The following is a 21996-nucleotide window of genomic DNA, read 5'->3' as shown; positions in this document are numbered from 1 at the left end:
TGCCTGTGATTCCCCTGTCAACATGGTAAAATTGTCATACACCTTATTGGCTTGTTTAACTTACTTGTAAGTCCCTAGTGCATGGTGCAAAGAGTACCAGGGCCCGTAAGTTACATATCACTATTGGACTGCTACAACCCATTGTGCCATCCACTATAGTGACAGTGCAAACATGACTGCATGTTTACTATTTGTAGTCTGGCTGTTGCAGTTTTAAACTGCAAATTCCTTTTAAAATGTGTAATAATTCACCCCTATGTAGGCTTTATTAACCATAAGGCTGGGTGCCTGGCATTTAAAAGTAGGACATGCAGGAATGTAATGCTAAACATGTCCTTACAGTAAAGAAAAGCCCCAAAAGCTAATTTTACTGTAGCAAGGCTGGCTGTTCCATAGAAAAACACTGCACAACATTATTACATTTAATAATGCTAATATTGGTTAGGAACCGACTAGAAATACAAACATGGACAAAAATCTTTATAGTCTTATCAAGGTTTTATTGACTGCATTATTCTTGCCACAAATGTTAGGCTTATCAAGGCTTTGTGTGCACAAGTGCAAGCACAGACACCATTCACCTCTGCAGCAATTCGAGGCAATGATGTACATTACGCCATCCTTATTTTTCACCTCACTACCGAACCATTTCTGGTGACTGGTACATTTACTTCGGGTTGGATACCTTTGGGACACTTGGTAATCATTTTTCAAAACAACTATTTTGGGACTACACAACAGATTGCAGCAAAACAAGAAAACCAAAATAAAACCTCTTACACAACGCTTCTTGGCACCTGGACTTATTTTGCGACTCAGCCTTGAAAAAGTCTATATGACGAAACACGTGTCAGCAGCTGCTTTTCTTTGATGCTTTATTTGTGGGCTTCCAGGTTGGTATGGGATGTAGGGTGGGAAGTTGATTAGGTAGTAATTAATTACAATTTAGTTTTAAATGTTAATTAATTATTTTGTATATTATGTATTTTCAATCCTATAAATTATGCAATAATGATTTACTTTACTTATATTTTAGTTGTGGGAAGCTTGGTTTGCATGGGTATAGGGTGGGAAGCGAATTTAGTCATAACTAATTAACCAATAATTATTTATAAATTATTCATTTAATTGAATTTTAAATATTTTATTTATGCAATACTTATTTATTTTCATTTTATTTTAGTTGCGCAGTGCTAGGTTTGTAGGGGTTTAGGTTGGAAAGTTAATTAAGCATTAATTAATTAACAATTACATAATATTTGTTAAATATTTAATTGGCTTTATATGTGTAAGTTATGGAATAACAATTTTTTTGCTATATTTTAGGTATGGGCTGCTAGGTTTGTAGGGGTACATGGTGGGAAGTGAATTAATTAACAATTGAATACTAATTATTGATAACAGAGGGCCAGATGTAGGACCATTCACTTTTGCGAGTCACAATTTACATAGAATTGCGACTCGCGACTTGCAACTCGCAAACGTGAATGTACAGCAGTGTCTCAGACACAGTGCGATTCCCAATGAGGTTCCTTGCCTCATTAATATTCATGAGGCAAGCGCAATTTGTGACCCTATTGGGAAAGGCTAGCACTCCCAGGGATGGTGGCCTGCTGGGGTCTGCAGACCACTATGTCTGTGACTCCTTTTTAAATAAAGCATTTAAAAAAAAAATGCAGCTCATTTTCCTTAAGGAAAACGGCATGTATTTATAAAAGAAAAATTAAACTTTTCAGTTTAATTTTTTAAGGGCAGGCTGTAGTCCCTGGGAACACTGCCTGCTCTTAAAAAATATTTGAAGTAGGTGGTAAACTGCGAGTATTTTGCGACCGCAAATGGGGTTACAAAACAATAGTACATGGCATTGAGACTTGCTATTAGGATGGATCTCCTCTTCCTAATAGCGAGTGTCACAAATGCTAATTTGCGAGTATGTGACTCGCAAAATAGCATTTGTACATGCCAGGAACCTTTTTTGCGGTCGCAAACGGGCCGATGACCCATTTGCGAGAGCAAAAAAGAGTCATACATCTGTCCCTAAGTATTTTAAATAGTAATTGTGCAAATTGATGAATAGTTTATCTAAAATACATATTCATATATTTTATATTAATACATTTATATTAGGAGTTCAATATTTTTTACTACATTCATGGGGTTACTCATATGTAATGTGTTTGAAGTGAAGCACTTTCCCTACTCTTGCTTAGACTGCAGTAGGAATAGTAAAATTAACCTCTTCACAGTTCAACCCTTTCTCTACTGTTGACTGTTTGGAGTGGGATGAGTAAATTCCCACTCCCTCTGAAATCCAAAGCTGTTTGAAGTGCGAACAGTAAATCTGACCCCTCAGGAATCCAAAGGTTTCCCAACTGCTGCACTGCTTTGGGTGGAAATAGTGAATTTAACCCCTCTGAAGTTGAACACTTCCCCTACTTTTTTATAGAATAGAGTGGGAATAGCTAATGTCCCCCTCTGCAGTCCAACACTTTCTCTACTGTTGCACAAAGTGGAATGGGAATAGTAAATTGTATCCCTCCAAAGTCCAATACTCTCTCTACTGTTGCACTCTTTGGAGTGCAAATAGTAAATCTGACCCCTCTGGAGGCCAGCAGTTTCCCTACTGTTGTTCTGTGTGGAGTGGGAATAGTAAATGTAACCCCTCTCAAGTTCAACACTTTCTCTACTGCTTTTTAGACTGAAGTGGGAACAGTAAATTACTCTCTCTGAAGTCCAGCGCTTTCCCTACTGTTGCTTAGACTGGAGTGGGAGTAGGAAAATTAACCTCTCTGAAGTCCAACGCTTTCCCTACTGTTACAATGACTGAAGTAGGAATAGTAGGCCTAACTCCTCCGAAGTCAAACAATTTCCCTAGTATTATTGCAGTGACTGGATTAGGAATAGTAAATCTTTTTTTTTTTTTTTAAATCTGTTTATTATTTTAAAGCATGGTACATCTCGCCGTCGTCTGTGATCGGCGTACAGACAAACATAGAACATTGTAACAACATTACAGTTCCGGGCTAATCACAGAACACAAAGTGCACTGCTAAAATACAGCAAACGTCCTGCGGCAGGCACGCAGTACCGACCAACTAGTAGCCACCACCTTGTTAATTTACCTGGGCACAGAAGGAGATCAAACAATATTCAATCAGCCTCATTCAGTGCCGCCTCAGCAAGAAAGCGTCTGAGCGGCTCCCAGATATCCTTGGGTCTGGAGGTGGCGGGCAGCTCCTCTGCATACAGTTCTAAGTTTTCCCGACAGTATACCATGTCCGACAACCATCCACACACCTTTGGTTTAGCTGCACTGTCCCATGTAAACAGGGTGCGCCGCTTGGCCAACAGAAGGGCAACCCTCACAAACCTGCCCACCAAACCCCTTAACTGAGGCACGGAGGTCAGTAGACACACCGCGGGTTCGCACGGAAGCTCAGCGCCAGTCATTTTGTGAATGTGATGTAGCACCTCTCTCCAGTACTCAGACACTGGCCCACAGCCCCACGCAAGATGCAGAAAGTCCGCAGCCCCCTGCCTGCACCGTCTGCAACGATCCGACTCCCTCAACCCCATTCTGTGCAGTCTGGACGGGGTATGGTATATTTGATGTAAGTACTTGAAGTGGATTATACGCAAGTTACCATTAGGGGTGAGGCGGCCCGTTAGCTGACAAATTCGCTCCCAGTCCTCAGTTGATATCTGGGGGACCAGCACAGCATTCCATTTTGCTAAACTACCATCGGGGCCATGAACCGTCTCCTCCTGTACTGCTCTGTATAATTTTGTGATTAGCTTCTTCCTGGACGGGGTCACCAGCAGCAGCTGCAGGGCTTTAAGTGTGGGGGGTTCAGCGGGGAAACAGGGGTAGTGATCTCTCATGGCCCGCCTGAGACGGTGGCAAGTGTACACAAACAGGGGTGTGGGGTTCTGTATGTATGCCAAGTCCCTCTGCTCTAGATAACGGCCCTGTGTGTAAAGGTCCTGCATATGTGTTATACCCGCTTCTTTAAGTGATGTGAGAGGGCCAGCTTCCTGCGCAACTGATAAGGCCGCGTGGTGCACCAATGGCAACGCCGGCGCATATAACGGTAGTCTCTGCGTTCTGCGTCCAATCGCCTGCCAGGCCCCAATAGTAGGGGTGGGCGGAATTTGCGGAATTAACCTCCGCAAATTATCGCGAGAATGCAGAAAATCTCCGCAAACACGCCGGAAATATCGCGAAGATGCGGAAGTTTTTTTGCCGCCTGTTCGCGGTATTTTTTGCGTGTTCGCGGGTCGCCAACTTACCCATGCGGTCGCTCACGGGCGCGGCCATCTGGTTTTCACTTGTCCCGCCCTCTGGCGTTGTTTACTTCCTGTTCCGGGTCGCGCAATGCATGTTCGCGGTCGATATTTCCTGTTCGCGATCGCTTTTACTTGATCGCGTTGCTTTTTGCTTGCTCAGGGAGAAAATATCGCGCGAACTTGCGCACGGGGTCGCAACGGGCGCGGCCATCTTGTTTTCCACTCTATTGCATGGTTCTGGGGCCTGATTTTCAATCCTCCCTAAATCTTTTCAATCCTTTGTTTATAGCCACTTTTTTTGGATCTTTATTACTTATTATTTCTCTAACTATTTTCCTGCCTCTATATTTTTGGTTTTTGTGTACTTTTTTTTGTTTTTTAGCTACTTTTTCTCTTTGTATTGCCCGCTATTTATTTCCTTTACTCCTTTATTTATTTTACCTTTTCTTTCCCGCCCCGTCCCCAGAACCATGTCCAAGGGCAGGGCTGTTCGCCGGCGCAGCCAGAGCCGCGACCGCCTTCCTTATTTGGGGAGGCGGAGTTGGCTGCACTAATTTTCTTTGTGCAGCGCCACCTCCCCTCAACCCTGGCAGCAGGTGGCAGGCCTGGGTCCGGGTACGGCCTCCGGGAGCGTCGGCAGCGGTGGGGGAAGGTGCGCCGGGCAGTGTCGCGCATCTCTGGGGTCCGGCGCAGCCAGGCACAGCTGACGCACCGGTGGTCCGACATCCTGGACCGTGAGCAGGACCTGCTGGACCTGCTAGGAGTGGAGGTCCCGGGGCTTGGTGAGTACCTATTTAATTATTACAACTTTGTGTCTGTTCTTCTGCTCTATGTTATATATTGCAAATATCTTTTTTTCCTTCCAACCAGCTAGAATGTTGCTGCTTGCAATACATTCCAGGTTAATAACGTTTAAAAGTCTTCTGTGATTATGACACAGGTGCTCTTCTGCGCTACTACTAATCTTACTTGTTTGCAGCTTTGTGTTTGCGCTTGCTTAGCGTGATTCTTTACGAGTTTATTTTAGAGAAATTAAGTTACGTAATGCTACAGTGACTCACGTCCACTCCTTACTTTGTCCTGTCACTAATAGATAGGGGCGGATTGATACATAGGTTTAGGTACTTTGTATGAGCTTCTAATTGGTTAGTGGTATGCGTGATGCCCCCCTCACTCAGTTACGTGACGTGCTGCTAGTACGCCAGTCTTTAGAACCTTTCTAGTTTGTTCAATGAGTGGAGGTAGGCTTTGCAGTTACTTAGCAGTAGCAGATCAGCATCAATCAAACCAAAATTTGGTGTATACAAAAAATGTAGTCATGTTCATGTGTCCTCCATGATTGGATCATACACATTGTTGAGGAATACAGTCGAAATGCATACTTAATGTACAATTGGCATGCCTGGAATAGGTGGGCTAGGTTGGGTGGTACGTTGTACTAATACTTAGGCTTACTTGTAACTTAGTTTTCTGGAATCAGAATGGAAGAATGGATTACTGTTGATAAATAGTAACTTAAGTAGTCGAACTGCGAATCCCCCGATATTACATGTTGACCAGATGAGATCGGTCAATGGAGTTATTGCAATTGTTTACATAAGTGTTTTTTGACCGTTGTTGAAAAATATTGTATTTGCTTAAGTTGACACCATCCATCAATGTTTGTCTCTTTCTTATATCTTTCCTGTTCATCAGCACCCAGGGGCAGACGGGCAGGGACTGGGCAGTCGGCGGGACAGGAACACCACGAGGAGGACACCGCTGAGGGCTCCTCTGCTGGCCCCAGTAAGTCTTCTTGTTTTTAATAATATTTCTTATTCCATAACTTTTACTGCCCCATTTCTCCCGAACTATAGTGTGTTTCCAAATGCTATTTTTTTACCACCAATTATCCTTCGATCTGTACGGTTTCAAAAAGCTTATCCCTGCCTCCGCTATGATGACTGAGTACTACTACATACTATCAGTCTGTCTGTCTGTACTGTAGTAGCTAGTCTTGCCCAGTTGGCCAGTGCCACTCTTTGTGAAAGGTTGTAATATAAAACTCATATTCACCAGTAGCTCATACAATCCGTTGGGTCGTTGTCTTGTACTACTTTTTACTCTTGTTGATGTTTAGGCTTTGAAAATTCACAGCAACAGCCCTACCAGATTTCTTAATATTTTGATATGATACCCTATAGGACATACAACTGTTGTAGGGATCTTGCACATACATTTGCACCAGAAAATAGGATGTTGGTGATGGTAGGTTGGACCTTCCTTGCACACCTCAATCAGAAATTCCGCACCCACCACAATTCCACTGCTTGACTATAGTACTGTCTTGTCATACCTATTAGGTCTCGGAACCCTCCCCCCAAGATAACCAACAAGTAGACAACCCAGAACATTAACACACCCAACCTCTGTCGTGGAAGCAATTCACATGCACACCCTTACTTTAATTTGCTCAATCGTGTAAGTTAGTCCACTCCACACCAAATACCACAAAGTCTATGTAAGTTTAAAATTTTTATTTCGATTTGAGAAGGTCTGTACACTGTTTTCTTAGCAGCACCAACCGGCAAATCAATAACATTAAAACAATATACATTGTTACACTTATACAGTTGGGAATTAAATCATGATAACTGAAGTGGTGGAAGGCAGCACCACCATCCCATAGCAATTTAGTTTATATACATTTATAAATGAAGATGTGAGTGAAGGGACCCCTCACCTCAGAAGAACCTAGTACTGGTAGTTGGTGCATCGTTCAGAAGCTCTGGTTCGTAGAAGCGAATCTTGCGTCTGTAATGCGAAAAAAGAAATGGTGTGCGTTAGTATATTGCAACTTGCAAGCATTTCTCAGCCGTGCCAAAAAGTGTAGCATCTATGGATAAGCAATATGGACTAACAGTAACAGTAGTACACCAGTTCTTCCTAAAAAAGTGGCTTGTTAATGTTTGTTGACCGCCTGTACGGAGCGCGTAGACTAGACAGTAGCAGTGTGAGGCAGGTCATGTGGGCTCAAAGGTGTCTTAAGAAGCTGCAAGGTAAAGGTAACGTCACATGTGCATGGCTAGGGCTAATCAAGCAAATGCTACAATGATCATATAACTTAGTGTCTACTCTACTACTACCTGATTTGTACTAGTGATTTATGTTAGTATTAACTCATTTTTCAACCTTGCTACTGATCAATAGGGGGGAGGTGTATATGTTGCCTAATAAATGTGTAATGTTTTCTAGGCGCACTACCGACCACCATTGCTGGGGCCAGCGAAGGCGACGCAGAGGGCGAGGATGCGGCAGTTGCAGATAGCAACGGAGGGGGAGTGGCAGCACCAGTGGCAGGCGGTGGTAAGTTAGATTCATAATCTTTAACTATTGTTGAACTTGACAGCACACTCACTGCAAAGGTGTACTGTATGTATATGTATACTGTAAAGTTGTGAATTAGGGCCCCATTAGGATGGTGGGCGTATTGCCCCCGCCGGGCTGGCTGGAATTCACTGCCGTCACAGCAGGGGCAAACCTCCCGCCATCCCTGTAGAAAATATTCAGACATGTCTAGGCGGAAAAGGGTTCAATATGGCGGTGGTGTCTCTCTCACCACACCGGCAGCCATATAATCTGCATTTTGGAATGCCTTTGCGTGGCGGCATTACCGTCCGCCACGGAAAGGCATGCACACATTGCAGAGTATGCTTGGGGGCCCCCATGGAGGGTACCTACCGATGCTATGGTACCCCCCCGACTTTCAAAGCAAAACGTGACAGGCTCCGTGCGAGGCCCGTCATGTTGTGCTTGGAAAAGCAGCACAACATTTTAGCATTGCTTTCAGCAAAGCCAACCAGAATTTAAATTTAAAATAACAGGGTGCGCCCGCCACTGTGCCGGGCGCATCATCCTAATTAATTGTCCCCACGGGACCCCCACCCTTTTTTAGCAGTCGGATGGCGGGCGGACAAAGTCCGCCCGCTATCCGATGTCGTAAGTAAGTATGAGTTCTTGGGGACGTTTGAAGAGTGAACTAGAAGACTAGAATTCCCTTTAATTGGTATAGGACTAGGAGCCAGAGTATTGAGTAACCAATGGCCTCATCTATCTGATTTCAACTCCGCTTTGAAAGTTTTATGGAGAAGAGCACCTGGTGCACTGTTCAACTAAAAAGTGTAAGACAGGTGGAAGGAAGAAGGACGGGCGACATTTAAAATGTTATGTACTACTGTGCTTTATTTTATAGTGCTACTCTACCATGCCACTATGTGTGTAAATAATTACCTTGTCCTACTGTTTTATTAAGACTATATTTTACAATTGTCTTGTTTTTTTCTTTTTGATACACAGCTACTCCGAAAATCAACCGGAAGGAGTTGGCCGCCAAGGCACGGCGCCGGAAGCTGGAGGCAATCCAGCATGAATACCGGCGGCTGGTGGTCCTAGCCGAGGAGGAGGAGGAGACTGCAGCAGCAATTCAAGCCTCCTCCAGTGCCCCGGGCCCCAGCCACCGCCCTCCAGCGGTACGGCGCCACCGTCTGGCGGCTGCCCGCCGCCACCGTGCCATCTCCGGTGCCCCCCCCACTGTGGCTGCAACTGCCGCGGCCTTAGACGCCGTGTCGCCCATTTAGAGGACCAGATTCGTGTCCTCCTCCAGTCCCGCCCCACCAGTTAGTCCCTGTCACTGCCCCTTTTTTAATTCCTGTTCGTTCTTCACTCGTTTGGGCGTTCTCTATTTCTATGGACAGTCGTTGGGGTTAGGGAGGTGGGTGGGTTAGCTTTTGTGGGTTTAGTTTATTTGTTAGGGTCAATTAAATATATTTTTCTATGTTACATGCAATGTTGTTAATGTTTTGTAGGTGGGGTAACTGTTTTACATCACACTGTTTCTTTGCTGGTGCATGGCCGCCCATAGCGTGTGTTTGATTTCAATAATTTGCTGACTGTATAAGACACAAACAGATAGATGCGACACACCTCACTCATTGACTGGTCCTACTATGCATTCTTTGGAGTGGTGTTTGAAACTGACATCATTGACAACATGTCCATTATTGATTCTGCCTCCCCCAAACTTCTCTCTTACCGGTGCTTGATGTTTATGTCCAACTGTGGCACAGCACTGGCTGCATGGTGAAGATGGTTTCCTTTTTCATACATGCCATGATTGGGGTGGTGGTGGTAGTATAGTAGTAGTAGTATACACTGGCAGGGTGGCAGCATTTCCAAAAAAAGAAAAGGAGATAGTCAATCGCCTTTGAGAGACTGTTAGAGGAGTAGTTGAATGAAGTACATCACAGAATTTACCGAGCAACAATTATATGCTCAAATATTTGACAAAAAAACTGAATGCTGGTTATTATGAGGATAGCCTACTAGACAGAGTTACAAACTATAGTTTTGTCGACTTGGCTATGCCTACAGTCTAACAGTTAGTGCTGTATATGAGGAATGACAACAAACAAATCCAATCAATGCCGGCAATTCATGCTGAGGTATATGTTCCTTTGTTAAATAAAATAACCTGTGAAATATCCTACTCATGGGTGGGCAAGCAGAAGAAGATCATCGCTCTGCATTGAAATTGAAGTAGTGTTGCTTTCACCACATCCGCCCCAGCAAGTGTGTGATTAAGTATTGGTGTACATTTAATTTAGTTACACCTCGACAATAAGTCACACAGCCCGGGGGAAGAGGGTTAGGGTCCGTTGATTGGATGGGAAGGGGGATTTTGGGAAAGGTTTGACATAGAAAAACAGTATGCATACATAGACAAACAAACGACAATCATTGAAGACTACCATACCATATCCATTCCATATGTTAAGGTATAAAAAAGGAAATGCATGCATGATGAGACCCGGATTACATACACTTCTATTTCTTGTTCTGTTCCGGCCTTAATACTTTAACAGATAGCAAATAGAAATTTAAAATATTGGTAGTGAAGAATCGTAAACACAGAGCAAACGTAATGATGATTGATAATAACAACTCCAAGAACACACTGTTGTAAAGAATGTATACAAGATATTAATCAAATTATTTAAAAGAAGTGAAAAGTGGATACTGTTACTGTCTTATCCTGGTCAAAAATGTGGACTGGTTTTTTGCATCTCGGCATTCCTCTTGCTCCTCTCGTCCATCAATCTTGGGTGTGTCGCCTCACCACTCGCCACTGCCCGGCTGGAATAAAAAGGTGATTGATTGGTAAGGTAATTAATATGCATTGTAATGTTTTACAAAGTTTTGGACAAGGCCCGGCCTGTAATTTTAGATTGAAAACCAAAGGGGATATTCAGAAAGAAAGTGAAAACAAATGCACAAGTGATGGTGTAGTGCAACAAGAACACTTTCCGAGGTGGCATGTATGCATATGCATCATCTCTACTGTAGTCTGTTTCCAGCATAGACCTTCAACAGTAACAGGAGAGATCAGGCCCACAGTGCTTACCATTAGCACATCCTACGTTAACACTTTAGAGTCCTTTTTTTTTTTCTTTCAAAGAGTTGGACAAACGCAAAGCACATTATCCATTCCAGACATAGCATTTTACAGTTAAAGTTAGTAAAATCAATGCACTGCAGTCATCCCACCGCTACACTCTATTCAACTTCTACACAGACATTTGGGTGTGCTGTGGTTGTGGTTCACGTGTTTACCTTTAGGCTTTTCCGTTTTATGCCACTCATGAAACATCCTCCTGACTTCATCATCAGCTCTGATACTTCTACTGACTGAAGATCGGCCTGCAGTACAAGTGTAATTTTTATAACACAACAAGAGTAGAAATATAAATATTACTGACTTGAGTCATTCTTTATTGTGTACAGAAAGATAGATTAACACTAGTACACTTTGACATCACTTTGTGCACAACAAACAACGCAAACACAAAGACCAATAGCTCAGAGTCAGGTGTCCAATGCATGCCATTAATTATCATCATTTATTACCTGTTACTTCTCATCTTAAATTAATGGGCCGTCTCTTTCGCCATCATCATGACGGACGGTGCTGTTAAGTCACAGTCATTTGCATTGCGCAGATTGAGTGAGTCCCCTTCCTGTATTGAATTAAAAGCAATGTATCACCAAGATGCAGGAGAAGTACACATTTCTTGTTTGCCAGAAGAGGAAAATTAGTAATTACTAGCGTGTTCTGTAGAAAGTTGATTAGTGGCAGTGCACAATTACATCAATTCATGCGCAACACACCACAAAATCTACATCATTCAGTCTGCTATTCTGCGGCCAATGCATGGCATCAATCATTACCTGTTGCATCTCATCTCGTTAACGCTGCAGGCCGTCTCTTTCGCCATCATCATGATGGACGGTGCTGTTAAGTCACAGTCATTTGCATTGCGCAGATTGAGTGAGTCCCCTTCCTGTATTGAATTAAAAGCAATGTATCACCAAGATGCAGGAGAGAAGTACACATTTCTTGTTTGCCAGAAGGGGAAAATTAGTAATTACTAGTGTGTTCTGTAGAAAGTTGATTAGTGGCAGTGCACAATTACATCAATTCATGCGCAACACACCACAAAATCTACATCATTCAGTCTGCTATTCTGCGGCCAATGCATGGCATCAATCATTACCTGTTGCATCTCATCTCGTTAACGCTGCAGGCCGTCTCTTTCGCCATCATCATGATGGACGGTGCTGTTAAGTCACAGTCATTTGCATTGCGCAGATTGAGTGAGTCCCCCTCCTGTATTGAATTAAAAGCAATGTATCACCAAGATGCAGGAGAGAAGTACACATTTCTTGTTTGCCAGAAGGGGAAAATTTGTAATTACTAGTGTGTTCTGTAGAAAGTTGATTAGTGGCAGTGCACAATTACATCAATTCATGCGCAACACACCACAAAATCTACATCATTCAGTCTGCTATTCTGCGGCCAATGCATGGCATCAATCATTACCTGTTGCATCTCATCTCGTTAACGCTGCAGGCCGTCTCTTTCGCCATCATCATGATGGACGGTGCTGTTAAGTCACAGTCATTTGCATTGCGCAGATTGAGTGAGTCCCCTTCCTGTATTGAATTAAAAGCAATGTATCACCAAGATGCAGGAGAAGTACACATTTCTTGTTTGCCAGAAGAGGAAAATTAGTGTGTTCTGTAGAATGTTGATTAGTGGCAGTGCACAATTACATCAATTCATTCATGCGCAACACACACAACAAAATCTACATCACTCAGTCTGCTTTTCTGCGGGCAATGCATGGCATCAATCATTACCTGTTGCATCTTATTTTCAGTTAATGGCCAGTCTCTCTCGGCTCTGAAGGAGGATAGCTATAGAAGTCATCAGATTCATGGTCCACTTGTTTTGGAAGGACGAGGAAAGTTTGAATTTGTTGTTACCATCATCCAATCATCATTCATGAGGGAAATGGAATTGACCAGGAGATGCAGTATGATCGAGCGGAGGAGCTGGATTCTGAGGACTGTAGTGTCAAATGGCAGACACCTGAAACTTGTATCTTAAATTAGAAGATTAGAAGACGGTGATAATGCATTGGTTGCGATTCACAAGTTTATAACCGGAACAACAGACACAAACAAAGGGGGAAAAAAGGGAGGAAGACAGTAAGTGCGAGCCTAATTGTCAGGGAAGTATAGCTCGTCCTCAAACTCTGGGGGATCTTCCAGTAGTAGGTAATCATCTGACACAATACTTCCGTCACCTGAGCCGCTGTCCTCATCTTCCTCTGTTGATTCATGCATTGTGTAATTCGGTGGTATGAAGTGCTGATTCATTTTGATCATTGTTAACCTCTCCACGTTTTTGGAAGATAGACTGGTCCTTCTCAAGGTTACAATGGAACCTGCAGCACTGAAAACACGTTCGGAAGAGACACTTGCGAAAGGGCAAGCCAGATAGCTTATCGCCAGCCTGCTGAGCTGTGGCCATTCAGACCTTTTCCTATGCCAATACTGCACTGGGTTTTGATCAACGTACACCTCTGTTGGGTCGTCCAGATAGGCCTGGACCATCCGCTCAATGTTCAGGGTTGCTGCTGGTAAGCTTTTGTGCTGTTTTTTCTGTGCATCAGCACTGTGCTTAAGGCCCATCTTTACATACCAATCTGATAATGATTGTACTCGGCCGAATGATCCAGTTATTGTTTTTGTAGTCGATGGTGATGGTGAGTGTTGCGATTGTGAGCCAACCGCACTGCCCTCAGCCGACAAAGTTGCACTTGATTCTGCATGGCCTGCTTCAGTATCAGTACTTGTTGTGGGTTGATGTGGCGGGCTTTTAATTAGCAGCCCTTCGTTTTCAAACTTGATGGCTGCTTCAGCTATACAACTTTTGTAGCGGGCAACATCAGTGTCGGAAAAAGAACGGAATAGTCCTAATTTTGCACGTGGATCCAGAATTGTGGCACAAATGTAATGTTCTTGTGACAAAATTTTATTTTGTATCCTTACATTTTCTGATAAGCGCCTGGATAAGCTCTCCACCAAGTCATGGGCTTGCCTTCTGTCCTCTACACCTTTGTAGGATTCAGACACATTATTCAGCTCATGCTCTAGCATTTGCAACAGTGGGATAGCTTGGCCCATTGTACAGTCCTCCTTGCTGACTTCACGTGTGAAGACCTCAAAAGGAGACAGCATCTCAGTGAGGCATTGAATTAGGGTCCATTGCTCCCTCTGAAGGGTCATGCCTTTAACACTAGCATCACTGCTTCTGTACCAGACATAATCATTGAGTGACCTGTGCTGTTCGTACAGACGATCAAGCATGTAATACGTTGAGTTCCAACGTGTTGCCACCTCCTGGATGAGTGCCTTGACTGGCATCCTACGGCCACGTTGGATGATCCTCAGCTGCTTCCGAGCTTTAAAAGAATGGCTGAAATGAGTGCATATTCTTCGGCAGATGGACAGTAAATTGCTTACTATGGGTTCTTTTTTCAGAAAGTCTTGCACTATAATGTTTTTGCAGTGTGCCAAACACGGAACCCTGAAGTAGGAACCAAGTTCCATGGCCTTAAGTACATTACTGCCATTGTCTGTGGCGCCAAAACCAATACCAAGCCCTCTGGGCTGCAGCCATTCCAAAACCTTGGTGCGAAACTCTTCTAAAATGTTTTCAGCCGTATGAGATTTCTCCATGGCGAACATGGCTACAGTTGCATGTTTCCGAGTACCTTCAAAAATCGCAGCTGTGTCAACAACACCTCGTGCAGATAGTTGATCTTTAACCCCCACAAAAGAGATCCAGTGTGCAGTGATACACATGTAATCTGTGGCTTGGCAACTGGTCCACATGTCTGTTGTCAGGTGGATATTGTGCACAGCACTCTTCTGCAAAGCTTGTCCAACCAATTCCAGCACATCATGATGTAGTGCCGGAACAGCAATTCTTGCGAAATAGGACCGGCTTGGAACTTTCCATTTCGGGCAGATGGCAGACACAAATTCAAGGAAACCCACCCCTTCCACAAATGAAAAAGGAAGAAGGTCCAGCGCTAACATTTTAGCCAGCTTCGCATTGTACAATCGTGCCGTTGGGTGGTTGCGTTGGAACTGCCCCTCCAACCTAAACATGCTGTCAATGGTAGGCTGGCTTACTTTCCTTAGTGGTGCCATTAACCCACTAAGGCTCAACGACACAGATTGTCTCATTGAGGTACTCGCCGGTCGCCTTGGTGTCTCACCCACACTCTGAGTATGGCTCTTACTGCGGTGCCACTCTGATGTTACTGAGGAGGATGTGGGCGTTACCACTGCAGTGACTGCACTACTGGAGACAAGGCTAGAAATGCCTCCCTGTTCTTCACCTGCCACCACAATAATATCGCTCCCTGATTCCTGACCAACTTCAAAGGGTTTAGTTTTCCTACTTTCTTTTAACTTAAGTAGGTGATCCTCCCACACAATAGTGTGGTGTATTCTGAGATGACTTGCTTGTCCTCCGGTACCATAGTTTGTACCAAGCTTACCACGCCGAACACCTTGCCGACAAATTGCGCATATAGCAACGTTCTCCTCCTTGGCGCTAACAGAAAAGAAGTCCCAAACTGGGGAGGAGAACTTTCTGGCACTGCTGGATGTGCCACTTTCAACACCAGATGAACTTGAGGGGGTGCTTGAAAATATGTGACCCTGTCCACCTACACTGTGACTTTTACTACCACTTCCTACTGAGGTGGTTGAGCTGGATGTAGGTCCCTGCCGGGCCTTGGAAAATATGGCAGCTGGAGGTAGTGGTGGTGTAACCTGTGTTGGTGAGATCCGTGCTACATCCCGCTCAGTAGCAGCCTTTCTGGATAGGGTTAGAATGTCGGTCTCCAATCCCTTTGGGGCGGGAGTAATGTGCGTGATGACTGGCTCGTCTTCATCAACATCATCACCCCCCTCTTCTACATCTACCTCCATAACTCTAAGTTTTTCTGGGACCTTCCTTTTCAGAAGCAATGTCTTGTGGCGTACTTCACTCTCAGACCGAGCTGGTGGGACCCAAGTGTCATCACGATCATCAGAAGCGGGGCTTGAAGAAGAAGATGATGGTCTAAGCCTCCTTTTCCTTGCTGGTGGTCTGGAAGACAATAGATGTTCTGAAACAGTGGTTTGACTTCGCTCCGCTTTGTCTGCAGGAAGCTCGATTTCCTGAAATGCCCCTACGTCAGGAGCAACAACTACTATGGTGGGCTGTTGTGGCGGCTGCTGCTGTTCTGGTTGCGGCGGCTGCTGCTGTTCTGGTTGTGGCGGCTGCTACTGCTGTTCTGGTTGCGGCGGCTGCTGCTGCTGTTCTGGTTGCGGCGGCTGCTGCTGCTGCTGTTCTGGTTGCGGCGGCTGCTGCTGCTGCTGTTCTGGTTGCGGCGGCTGCTGCTGCTGTTCTGGTTGCGGCGGCTGCTGCTGCTGTTCTGGTTGCGGCGGCTGCTGCTGCTGTTCTGGTTGCGGCGGCTGCTGCTGCTGTTCTTGTTGCGGCGGCTGCTGCTGCTGTTCTTGTTGCGGCGGCTGCTGCTGCTGTTCTTGTTGCGGCGGCTGCACACTGATCTGCTGAGTTTGCGCCTGCGTTGAACTTGATTGTGTACTACTTTGCGGTAATGACATTTCTTCAACATCGCTGCCCGTTAGTAGACTGGCTACCTCTGCGACAGTAAAGCCGTTGGGCCTAGGTTGGTGGGGTTGCTGGACCGCTGTGCTGCTCCCAGCTTGGTTCCCGGACAACGCTTTGGTGCCAAAAAAAACCTTGGCCGGCACACCACCAGTCGTGGTTAATGGCACTTCCTTTTTCTGTTCCTTCTTCTCACCAGCAACTTTCTTGGTACTGGACCTGGTACCTTTCTTTGGGGCCATCTTATTCCGACGTCAGGCAGGAGGCAGATGCACAACAAGTTCTGGTCACACGTGGGCGTGATGCGCAGCAGGACTTCTGTCTGGCTGGCAGTACAACGGGTAGCCAGGTGATGCCGATGACACCTCCTACTCTGTCTTTTGTGCACCTAAAAGCAAAGAAGACAGGAGAAGAACATCAGTGAAATGTTGCATTTGTTTTTGTGGTTCAGTTACTTAGTACTGTACTAGTGCAAACAAAAGATAGTCTAGCCATTTATGAATTTTTTTTAACTAGAGCTATGTTATACTACTAGTACTGTGTACAGCCACACTACACTCTCAGGAAGGTGATGTCTAAAAATTCAACAGATCACATAGAAAACACTTGATCAATAAAGCTGTGGCTACCTGCTCTGGTAGCAGTGGATGAAAGCAGGCCTGCTGGCAGACAAGGCCAGGCAAGCTTGCAGGCCTAGGCCTCAAAATGGCCACCAGCCACATGGCGAGCCCCAACCACATCAGCAAGGCCACCCCAAAAAACACACTTCCCCAACTCAATCCAATGCCATCCATGCCCTAAATGATGTCTAAATTCAACAGAGCACACAGAAAACAGTAGATTACTAAAGCTGTGGCTACCTGCTCTGGTAGCAGTGGATGAAAGCAGGCCTGCTGGCAGACAAGGCCAGGCAAGCTTGCAGGCCTAGGCCTCAAAATGGCCACCAGCCACATGGCCAGGCCCAACAACATCAGCAAGGCCACCCCAAAAAAACACACTTCCCCAACTCAATCCAATGCCATCCATGCCCTAAATGATGTCTAAATTCAACAGAGCACACAGAAAACAGTAGATTACTAAAGCTGTGGCTACCTGCTCTGGTAGCAGTGGATGAAAGCAGGCCTGCTGGCAGACAAGGCCAGGCAAGCTTGCAGGCCTAAGCCTCAAAATGGCCACCAGCCACATGGCCAGGCCCAACAACATCAGCAAGGCCACCCCAAAAAACACACTTCCCCAACTCAATCCAATGCCATCCATGCCCTAAATGATGTCTAAATTCAACAGAGCAAACAGAAAACAGTAGATTACTAAAGCTGTGGCTACCTGCTCTGGTAGCAGTGGATGAAAGCAGGCCTGTTGGCAGACAAGGCCAGGCAAGCTTGCAGGCCTAAGCCTCAAAATGGCCACCAGCCACATGGCCAGGCCCAACAACATCAGCAAGGCCACCCCAAAAAACACACTTCCCCAACTCAATCCAATGCCATCCATGCCCAAAATGATGTCTAAATTCAACAGAGCACACAGAAAACAGTAGATTACTAAAGCTGTGGCTACCTGCTCTGGTAGCAGTGGATGAAAGCAGGCCTGCTGGCAGACAAGGCCAGGCAAGCTTGCAGGCCTAGGCCTCAAAATGGCCACCAGCCACATGGCCAGGCCCAACAACATCAGCAAGGCCACCCCAAAAAAACACACTTCCCCAACTCAATCCAATGCCATCCATGCCCTAAATGATGTCTAAATTCAACAGAGCACACAGAAAACAGTAGATTACTAAAGCTGTGGCTACCTGCTCTGGTAGCAGTGGATGAAAGCAGGCCTGCTGGCAGACAAGGCCAGGCAAGCTTGCAGGCCTAGGCCTCAAAATGGCCACCAGCCACATGGCCAGGCCCAACAACATCAGCAAGGCCACCCCAAAAAACACACTTCCCCAACTCAATCCAATGCCATCCATGCCCTAAATGATGTCTAAATTCAACAGAGCAAACAGAAAACAGTAGATTACTAAAGCTGTGGCTACCTGCTCTGGTAGTAGTGGATGAAAGCAGGCCTGTTGGCAGACAAGGCCAGGCAAGCTTGCAGGCCTAGGCCTCAAAATGGCCACCAGCCACATGGCCAGGCCCAACAACATCAGCAAGGCGACCCCAAAAAACACACTTCCCCAACTCAATCCAATGCCATCCATGCCCAAAATGATGTCTAAATTCAACAGAGCACACAGAAAACAGTAGATTACTAAAGCTGTGGCTACCTGCTCTGGTAGCAGTGGATGAAAGCAGGCCTGTTGGCAGACAGGGCCAGGCAAGCTTGCAGGCCTAGGCCTCAAAATGGCCACCAGCCACATGGCGAGCCCCAACAACATCAGCAAGGCCACCCCAAAAAACACACTTCCCCAACTCAATCCAATGCCATCCATGCCCTAAATGATGTCTAAATTCAACAGAGCACACAGAAAACAGTAGATTACTAAAGCTGTGGCTACCTGCTCTGGTAGCAGTGGATGAAAGCAGGCCTGCTGGCAGACAAGGCCAGGCAAGCTTGCAGGCCTAGGCCTCAAAATGGCCACCAGCCACATGGCCAGGCCCAACAACATCAGCAAGGCCACCCCAAAAAACACACTTCCCCAACTCAATCCAATGCCATCCATGCCCAAAATGATGTCTAAATTCAACAGAGCACACAGAAAACAGTAGATTACTAAAGCTGTGGCTACCTGCTCTGGTAGCAGTGGATGAAAGCAGGCCTGTTGGCAGACAAGGCCAGGCAAGCTTGCAGGCCTAGGCCTCAAAATGGCCACCAGCCACATGGCGAGCCCCAACAACATCAGCAAGGCCACCCCAAAATACACTCTTCCCCAACTCAATCCAATGCCATCCATGCCCTAAATGATGTCTAAATTCAACAGAGCACACAGATAACAGTAGATTACTAAAGCTGTGGCTACCTGCTCTGGTAGCAGTGGATGAAAGCAGGCCTGCTGGCAGACAAGGCCAGGCAAGCTTGCAGGCCTAGGCCTCAAAATGGCCACCAGCCACATGTCCAGGCCCAACAACATCAGCAAGGCCACCCCATAAAACACACTTCCCCAACTCAATCCAATGCCATCCATGCCCTAAATGTGATTGAAAATGAAATATATTCAAAAAACAAAAGGAACAGTTGCTTCATCATGCACACACACACCCATGAGGCCATGCCCATGGCTAGCTCGGGCCTACTACTACAACCCACAAAATTAAAATAAATTTAAAAAAAAAAAGGAATGATGATAATTAATTATCAAAAATAAATTGTAGTTACACAACAACTGCAATGCCCACAATCAAACACAACAACCACTTACTTGTAAAATATCCTATTCCAAAAATCCTGAAATCCAATTGCAATGATGCAGCAGACAAAAAGAGTGATCTTTCCAGCTCCAAATCCAAAGGCAGAATGAGCAGGAGATGGACAAAGCACTGGGAGGAGCCTGCTGGACAGGAACAGGAAGTTGGAGAATCTGTGTCACTTCTTCCCTCTCTCCACCCTGTAAAAAAAAAATGACTCCTTGCACAAAAAAGGAAAGCCAAATGTGAATGTAAGGAGTTCTTTTCATCCAAAATCAGTATTTGCAGATGGTTTCATGCTGCTAGAGCCGATATTCCTCTCCAAATTGTAAATTTTACGTTGTTGAGTTCTCCAGCTTCACATTACTTCCGCCGGCGTGTCGAAAACGATATGATCGCGTTCTCTTCTTTGTCCCTGTCGCGTTGGATATGACGTGTTCGCGGTCTCTTTCTCCTGTTCGCGTTCGATTTCATGTGCCGGCGTCCTCATTCTCTGGCTCGCGATGTAGAATGACATGTTCGAGATCTCAATCTTCTCATACTCGCGCGGTGCATGATCGCGAGAAGAAAGACGTGATCGCGCGACAAATGACGTGATCGCGTGAAAAATGACTTGAATGCGGCCGCGAACTCTCGCGAGACAGCGCAAAATGGCTACCAAAATCCAACATCTCGTGGAGAACGCGACCGGGTCAAGAAAACTTGTCGGAGAACGCAGGGATTCAGGTAAGGCGATCGCGCGCGCGCAAAAATGTATTGTTTTACAGCGCGAGCAAGAAAAAAATTATCGCTAAGCTGCGGAATGCGGAAATTTTGACATTTTCGTGCTTTCCGCGGAACGCGAGAATGCCAAAATATCGCAATTTCCGCGAACGGAACGGAATTTTGGCCCAGGCCTACCCAATAGTCATGTCCAATGTGTTAATCTCAGTGCGCGGCGTGTGCCGGACAGTATGCGTTAGTATACCTCTAAGTGGGGTGGGATGGGCGTCCCCGTCTTCCACCGCCACATGTGGGACAAAGCTATGCGGTCTATACCAAAAATACGCATATTGCGCCTGTGCACACAGGTAGTATACATAGAAGTCCGGCGCCGCTAAGCCCCCCCTGTCATACGATAAAGTCAACGTTTTCCAGCTAATCCTAGGGTGTTTTCCACCCCAAATTAACCGCAGTAGTTGGGCACGCAGCGTTATGAAAAATTGTTGGGTCAGCCTAATCGGAATATTACAATATAAATATAGGAAACGCGGGAGAACAACCATTTTTATCACAGCGATACGATCCGCCAGAGACAAGGGGAGGCGCAGCCATCCGTCCACCTGTTGCACTAGTGCGTCACATGCCCTACCATAATTTTCCCGGATCACAACCGCAGGATCACGATGGACCCACACCCCGAGATGTTTCACTGGTTCTGTCGTCCAAATCAGGGGATACTCCATGTGGGGCTGTGACGTGATCGTCGTAAGCGGTATGACAACCGATTTGTCCCAATTGATCGCAAGTCCGGAGTACAAGCCGAATTTAATGTATTCCCGGAGTACCGGAGATAGATGTGTCTGGGGATCTCTAATGAACAACACCATATCGTCGGCATACATCGATATGCCCACCGGCCGGAGATTGAAATTTAGGGCGGCCGCCCTGTGACATTGCCGAATCTTGCAAGCCAGTGGCTCAAGGGCCAAGGCGAACAGGAGAGGGGACAGAGGGCACCCTTGTCTAGTACCTCGACCAATCCTAAATGGCCCCGACGTGTGGTTACCTACTCGCACCACCGCCGATATATCAGTGTATAAGAGCTGGATCCACCGTAACGTGACCTCTGGGAAACCAATCCTACGTAATACGCAAAACATATATTGCCATTCCACGGAGTCGAAGGCTTTGGCCGCGTCCAACATAACAGCGGCTGCCGATAATTCAGGATTGAGGATATGAAACATGGAGAAAATAGTCCGCAAGTTATGGGAGGTGGACCTTTCCGGTATAACCCCGGACTGATCTGGGAGCACCAGACAGTTCATCAGGGGCTGCATTTTTGTGGCTAGAATCTTAGCTAGTATTTTTGCGTCGAGATTGATCAGCGACAGAGGACGGTAGGAGTCGCAACTGGATGATGGTTTATCCTTTTTGAGGAGAGTGATAATCATGGCTTGTCGCAAAGACGGGGGCAGGATGCCGGCCTCATGTGCCTCAGCATACATTTCCAAAATGTGCGGGCAAGTAGATCAATGTACGCCTTGTAGAATTCGGCCGATAGGCCATCAGGCCCTGGGGCCTTATTGTTGGGAAGAGACATGATGGCGT

General features: G+C 45.7%; 1 long non-coding RNA gene across 1 annotated transcript; it reads left to right on the top strand.

Annotated features, from left to right (window-relative positions):
* The first annotated feature begins 5993 nt into the window (after positions 1-5993).
* Positions 5994-8846, top strand: LOC146796423 (uncharacterized). Its single transcript, XR_014969930.1, has 3 exons — positions 5994-6072; positions 7522-7632; positions 8623-8846. It is a non-coding gene; the product is annotated as an uncharacterized LOC146796423 (long non-coding RNA).
* The last annotated feature ends 13150 nt before the right edge of the window (positions 8847-21996 follow it).

This window comes from Triturus cristatus, chromosome 10 (assembly GCF_964204655.1).
Source record: "Triturus cristatus chromosome 10, aTriCri1.1, whole genome shotgun sequence".
NCBI lineage: Eukaryota > Metazoa > Chordata > Amphibia > Caudata > Salamandridae > Triturus > Triturus cristatus.
This window is presented reverse-complemented; position numbering and strand designations above follow the sequence as displayed.